This window comes from Rana temporaria (assembly GCF_905171775.1).
Source record: "Rana temporaria chromosome 4 unlocalized genomic scaffold, aRanTem1.1 chr4h, whole genome shotgun sequence".
Taxonomy (NCBI): domain Eukaryota; kingdom Metazoa; phylum Chordata; class Amphibia; order Anura; family Ranidae; genus Rana; species Rana temporaria.
This window is the reverse complement of record NW_024404442.1, coordinates 385,999-394,254: the sequence shown is the minus strand read 5'-3', so window position 1 is coordinate 394,254 and position 8,256 is coordinate 385,999.

Genomic DNA, 8,256 nt, shown 5'->3' with positions numbered 1-8,256 from the left:
CAGAAGGAGCCAATGTTTACCTTGTAGTTCCGGCTTCTTCTGACTAGGGGTGCAACGGATCGTCACCGATCCGTGATCCGAACGGGTCACCCCATTTGGATCTGCACACCCCGCGATCCGCGGAGCGCTCCGGAGCCTCGGCCTAGGAAAGTTCCCGGCTTCGGACTAGCTCCGGAGCGGCGGCCATCTTGGTACACCCGGCAGTGGCCCTCCTCTCTGTTCACACCCACAGAGGAGGAGGAGCCCGCGCTCGAGGGAAACACACGCCGCTGTCTGAGGTCTAAGGTCTGCACTACTGTGGGGGTTACTGTCTGAGGTCTGCACTACTTTGGGGTTTACCGTCTGAGGTCTGCACTACTGTACTGTACTGTGGATTTTTTTTTTTTTTGCTGATCCGAAAAATGATCCGATCCGTGACTCCTGATCCAAGGAACGATTCGAACCGTGAGTTTTGTACGGCCCCCGAATGATGTTACAAAAATCCAAATGGCCCTTGGCAGAAAAAAGGTTCCCCATCCCTGATCTAAAGGAAGCTGGAAATCATCGAACGCAAACATGTAGGGGTTAGAAGAGGAGTCCTTATGGGACTCCTCATTACCTTACGGGAGGCTTCTCAAACAGACAGAACCTGGTAACGTATTTGTTTATTTATTATTACCTGTTTGGTAATGGAATTGTTTTTGCATATACATTAACTAAAACCATTTAAATATATGGCAAAGCAAGTGTTGGAATTATGTTATTTTTAACTGCAGTATGAAATAATTATAATCCAAATATTAAGAGACGCACACAAATTGTGTTTGTCTTTAAAAAGCTGAATGCCAAAATCTATACAATGGTTTTGATGTGATGCCTGTGTAAAATAGATTCCCTCTAAATGTAAAATAAGCTTGATTGTATTGTCAAGCCTGTGTACAATATGACATTGGGTTTGTACACGTATAAGAAGTGTGAGCAGGAGATCTGTTTGTGTTGAGAAGAGATAACATAGTGTCAATGTAAACAAGAGTATTTACATAAAGCCGTGAAGTCACGGAAGGTTATTTTACAAGTTACCAGGTTTTAAATAAACAAGGATGATTTAAGTAAGAACTGTGAATATACCTTGTCCTATAATGCAAATATTATCTGAACATTTAACCATCATTTATCTCTGATTGCAGAAGTATATCAATTATTTGTTTCATCACAAGTTATACCTGATTTTACATTTTGAACTATATATTTAGTTAATAAATATATATATTTTAAATATGTATTTGTGTTACTTGTCTTCAAACTAGCATGGATCAAAAGGACTTAAAATTTCTTGGTTAATATTGTAGGAAGTTGTAAATCTCCCAATTTAAAGATTTGCATATTTCCATAAATACAATACTATTATAATATTTCAGCATAAATATTCTGACAGTATTTGGAGGCACTATGCTGAAATACATCAATGGTTCTGACAACTTGATTTTTATACATTCTAGCCATTACATTGCCCCCCCCCCCCCCTCTCCCTGTATTTTGTTACCTTTGCATACACCCTATGCAAAAATGCATGTCGAAAATGACTTATGCATTTTCGACATGCGTTTTTGCATAGGGTGTATCAGTATAGCCCTGTATTTCTTATTTATTGTCCATTGCAGGGGATGAGCACATGTTGCATGACTTATGCATTTTTCGACATGCGTTTTTTGCATAGGGTGCATCAGTATAGCCCTGCATTTCTAATTTATTTCTATTTATTGTCTATTGCAGGGGATGAGCACATGTTGCATGACTTATGCATTTTCGACATGCGTTTTTGCATAAGGTGCATCTGTATAGCCCTGTATTTCTAATTGATTTACCAATATATACATACTCTTTTGAAGAACATTTAACAGCTTCCCATTTGTGTATATTTTGTCATTTAGGAGGTTCTCTTATATTAGTGTCCGGTTTGTAATTTGTAATTTTTTTATTTTATTATTGGAATATTTTATGATGCCGTACAATGCACTTTAATCAGTGATGTTGTAACACTATGAACCATGTAGATACATTGTGCTTGAGTCAGATGATATTTCTGTCTAAAACACTTGCATATAGGATATCAGCGCTTTGCGATCATGGGGACATGGTGTGTGCGCAGGTGCTGGATCAGGTCCCATAGGGGTGGGTATAAAGAGAGGGAGTGGTGGAACAGGTAGCCGTGACGAAACGTTGGGGGCGTGGCTGCATGACAGGAATCTACACTGACGTGAGACACCGCAGCTAAGCACGGGATACGATCAGCACGGTCTGGGATCCAGGAGGGGGCGAAAGACCTTGATTGAGCACATATCTCGGGCCTGCTGTGACAGCAAACCACTGCAGAGCCATCTGGTTTTTAAAGTTTGTCATGTGAGTGTAATGATTGAAGTGTTTGTGTGAATTTTAATAAATTGGTCGTTACTATTTTACACTATTGGAGCACTTTTTCTTATTTACATGTATGGATAAACCCCGAGTTGAAACACAGTTGTATATTAGATGGTCGTTTTGTCCTGAGTTGAAACACACAGTGGATGGTCGTTTAACCCTTTGGAGTTCTAATTAACAAGCTCTTGAGCCAAACACGAAAGTGGGAGGCAATTTTAGCTGGCGAGTGCGATTCCAGAGGAATGGTGTCACAAGCACGACGGTGGGGTGGAAGTTTTTAAGAAGATTGCATTGTTTGAATATCACATCACTTCATGGACTATTCATTTATTTATTAATTAGTCACATGGGACTATATATATATATATATATTAGTTTTATCACTAGTGATTGGTTTACAGTTATTTAGTGATTGGTATTTGGGTACTGATCACATTTTTGTCTTATGTCCCACATTGTTGCAATACATTTTACAATACTATATACATTTTTCAGATCTGCGCCCCTCTATTGTGGCTCTTGTGAGCTCCACCTCTTGGGGGCACTGTCCATGTCGGCTCTCCATTCAGATCCAGATAAAATTAGAAAGGAGGTATCCTCATCACTAAATGCAGCAAGACCTCATTAATTGGAAAAATCCCCACGTCTTTATACCAAGTGGTTGGTTTGTTATCCATTGGACCATTAGACATCTGACACCGCCCATCCGCTATAAACCTGTGCATCATTTATTGTTAGGAACATGTGATTTGTGAGTATTTATATATGTAACTGCCAGTCTCTCTGAAAATTAACCGTTATATGTAATACTACTGAGAATTTAATAAAAATGTTGGTATACTTAAATAATGTACCTTTTTCTATTAGAAATACACAAGCTTACTTTCACTCAATCCCTGAAGAAGGAAATATATATCATAAAGAGGAACAAAACTTCTTATGCTCTCCGAAACATGTAGGGTTGTTGTTGCCATTACAATTTGTAGCAATTCATAGCTACAATTACATCTTGTATTGCAGCAGTATGCAGTTGTATAATCATGTCTTGATTCCATGATTGGTTTTAAAATTTATATATTTTTGTATATTATTCACATAAGGACTGCCGCACGACTATACACATCGACAGAATGGCACGGCTGGGCACATGGACGTATATATACATCCTCTTTAAAAGCCCAGCCGTGGGTCGCGAGCGCGGCTCACTTATGATCCGGTCCGAAGCTCCTTGACCATGCCCGCAGAACCCGCGGAACCGATCGCTGTTACACTGTTTTGATAGAAAATGACTTAGAACCCCAAACACTGTACTTTTTTTCTAACACCCTAGAGAATAAAATGACGGTCATTGCAATACTTTCTGTCACACCGTATTTGCGCAGCGGTCTTACAAGCGCACTTTTTTGGGGGGAAAATTACACTTTTTGAATTAAAAAATAAGACAACAGTAAACGTTGCCCAATTATTTTTATATTGTGAAAGATAATGTTACGCTGAGTAAATTGATACCCAACATGTCACGCTTCAATGTTGTGCCTGCTCGTGGAATGGCGACAAACCCTTAAAAATTTCCAGAGGCGATGTTTAAAAAAATTCTACAGGTTGCATATTTTAATTTTCAGAAAAGATCTAAGGCTAGAATTATTGCTCTCACCCTAACGATCGCAGCGATACCTCACATGTGTGGTTTGAACACCATTTTCATATGCAGGCGCTACTCACGTATGCGTTCGCTTCTGCACTTGAGCTAGGCGGGACAGGGCGCGTTTAAAATGTTTTTTTTTCTGTAAACATCCCTTGTAATAGAAAAAAGCATGACAGGTCTTCTTATATATGAGATCATATTTACACTAAAATGCAATAAAAAATAAATAAAAAAATGTTCCTTTAAGAGCTATGAGTGGAAGTGACGTTTTGAAGCCACTTCCGCCCTGCAATGATATGGAGACGGGTGGGGGCCATCTTCCCCTCAATCGTCTCCATACCACACACGGAAAAGGGCCTGATCAGCCGACATATCGGCACGCGGCAGTTCAGAAGTAGTTAATATTTATTTTTGTAACTTAATTTTGCATAAAACATTTAGGTATTATTTCATAAGATAATTTATGAGGGTGTGTTTAGGCCACTGGTTGGGTTAGGCAACTGGTGGCGGGTAACCCTTAAGGTCTGGCTAGTAGCTCAGGACTTGAAATTTTGAGCCCTGGTGTAAGGGTCGGGACTCATAATATTGGTATTCAGTAATCAGTGGTGGATGAAATGATTACTGGAGACAAGTTGCAGAGATCCCACACCACTGCCTCCCATCTCCTGAGACTGCACTCAGTGACTTGGGTCTGAGACTATACAGACATTTCCCTCCACCCGGCACAGCCAGCAATAATCCTGGGAGAATTGTTCTATCAGAGATCATGCTAGACCCGGGTATGGGGCATGAACATTTTGGGGGCGTAAGAACATTTTGTGGGCAGCTAAACCCCAGAATCTCCATAAATCCAGTCTAGAGACATAAATTGTGTCTGCAGCACAGAGAAGGCAGTATATCCGAGAGAAATACAGGAATACAGGACGGGGAGCACAGCTCAGGAAAGTGACCAGGGGATTACAGGCTGATATCACCCAGTCCCCGCCCTACTCTGGACCAACCAGTGAGCAGTATGGGTGGAGGAATGGATTTAGTGTTAATGACCCACCTGTGCTGATCTCTGTAGGAGTGTCCTCCTCTATAAATGTCTCCGTTATTCCATCCTCCTCCATAGACTGCTGATCATCCCTCACATACATCTCTTCTTCTTCTGATTTCACCTCAAATTCTATATCGATTGGATCTCCACTCTAAATCAAGAAAATGAGAGAGAATATCATCTGTAAGATACAAGCTTTATTATTGTGACATCATACAGAAAATCCGCAAATTGTCAGTATAAGTGTGTTTTATAACCTCCGTCCCACCAACCTTGCAAAAGGGAGGGATGGTGTGACCTTCCGGTGTGGAATCCCGGGAATACAGAGGACGGGGACATCTCTCTGGTGGGTTCCTGGTATTATGTGGCTCCATCATATCCTTGTGTCCTTCTGATAACTCCTCCATCACTCCATACTCCTCATCCTCCTCTTTATACTCTTCTTTAACATCAATATTATCATCCCCGAGGTTTCCACTCTGAATGTTTAATAAAACATTCATTGTAACAAACATGCTGTGTATAAATCAGAACTACCAATAATTGTCACTCATCTACCTGATGATGGTGGGGGATGGTGTGACCTTCCTGTGTGGAATCCCGGGAATACAGAGGACGGGGACATCTCTCTGGTGGGTTTCTGTAGCTGGATGACTCCACCATGGTGTCCTGGTACAGATCTTTGTGTTCTTTTAGAGACTCCTCCATCACCCCATCCCCATTATCCTCCTCTTTTATCTCTTCTTTAACTTCAACTTTAGGATCACTCAGGTTTCCACTCTAAATATATAGAATAAAAATGACATCAATGGTAACAATGCAGATAATGTACAGATCCTAATGATACTATCAGTGATTGTTCCTCATCTACCTGATGATGGTGGGGGGTGGTGTGACCTTCCTGTGTGGAATCTCGGGAATACAGAGGACGGGGACATCTCTCTGGTGGGTTCCCATTACTGGATCCATCTGTAGGAAACACACACACTGACTGAATACATTGTTTCTATGTGTTTATCAGATGATGGGGGATCTAGGTGGAGCCTCCGTACTGCTCTCTCCTTTACAATAAAGTCTCCTCTTACCCGGTGATGTGAGGGGCGGCTGATTGTCCATCATGACGTCCTTGTAGAGATCCTTGTGTCCTTCTAAATACTCCTACATAGGGAAATAGACAGTGACATCACCTGATACTTACAAAGATAAAGTCATCATCCAGACACTTCCCTTGTGTTGAACCTTCACAGACATCAGGAATAGTTATTTCCTCCTCCATGAAGATTATAAAATCAAACACAAGTATCATAAGTCCACCTCTAAAAAAAAAAACCCAACCCGTATTATCGTATAATCTGTTAGTATAAACTGAAATGAAGAGAATGTCCAGGCCTTGTAAGTGGGGGAATGTTCTGACCCTGAAGGGGTTAATCTAAGTCTCCACACTATATATGTGTGTATCATCATCTGCTGGCGATAAAAGACGTCACAGTGACTATGGAGGAAGAGGACGGACATGACGGGGTTACTGGGTGTAAATAGAAGATAAGATCTTATTACCTCCTCTACTGCGTCTTCCAGCGATGTCTCCTCTCTAATTCCTCCCGACTCACCTCTCACCCGGAACTTCCTGTCTGTCCCTGACATCACTTCCTGTCTTCCATAGAGACTTCTTCTCTCTATGGTAGAAGTGAGATCACCATCTTGTGGAGCTCAGAGGAACTGCAGCCCAGAGAAACGTCTCATAGGTGTCCTTTTATGAAAGTGCGGGAAAATACCGCTATTCAGTTCTCAGGCATTCTCAGGGGAGATCGCTCTCCTCTTAGTGCATGTTTATGAAGCTTTGTAGATCGATTCTCATGTTGAGATGAGGAGCGATCTACAAACGGCTGGAAACTCCTGAGAACTGCTTCTCTCACTGTAATCTGGCGTGATGTAGCGGGATTACAGTATGAGGAAGTGAAAAATACAGAAAAAGTTGAACACGAATCAGCACACATTATACACCACATATTAATAAAATAATAAAGTTACATTCCCACCAAACAATATACATTAACCGAATTATTAAAAAACATTGTTTTTATCAATATTTAAAGCTCATACATGTGCCTATTTACATGTGAATGGTGTATAGGAAATGAATGGAATCCCACATATGTAATGCAGCTATACACCATTCATATCAATGAAAAATACATTATAATCATTACATTTTAATAAAGTATACAAATATAAACCCTGTATAACTATAATAGACCAGTCCATGGGTAAAACCATATTTTAGGGTTTACAATTTTTTTTTACTAATAAATAAACAATTATATAAAAATGACTTTAATAGCATTTTAACATTTTAATGCAGGTAGACTAATATATATATATGTGTGTGTGTGTATATCTATATATATACACACATAGAAATAAACACACACACACACACATACATATACTATAAATTCCTAACCTGCTCATTTTGGGGGGTGTATTGGGGGGAAGATGGGATCTGACTGTATAGCTGCTTGTGTGTGAAGCATGGAAGACAAAAGACTTCCTTCTTCCTCCACAATACTCAGCCAGCTTCGGCTTCTCTCTCGGATTCTCCACCTCTGAGATGGAGAATCAGAAAGTGAGAATTCTGTCACAGATCGCCAGTGAGGTGCTGAGATCGCACCTTCATAAACTGCTTTCCGTTTCTGTGACAGTCAGTTACAGATTCTCACTGTGCTGAGATAATCAGTGGAGAGAACATGTTCTCCGCTGATTACCTCAGCTTCATAAACTGTGTATGACCTGAGATCAGCGGTGAGAATCGGGATCGCCGCTGATCTCACTTTCATAAAAGGACACCATAGTCTGAACACGGCCTTGTGCTGTGTGTGTATGTACTGTACAGAGGCGGCTCTCTAATTAGGCAAGTTAGGTGGTCACCTATAGTGTTGAGCAGAATATGCCATATTCGATTTCGCGATATATCTCGAATATATATTCGAATATTCGAGATATATTCGCTAAATTCGAATATTCGTGATATTTTATCGAAATTAATTGATTGCGATTTTTCGCTATTGCGAATGCGAAAATAATTGCGATTTTTTAATAACTGCGGTAGGAGCGCTCTGATTGGCTTAGAATATTCGTGATATTTTATCGAAATATCGCAACATGCGAATGCGAT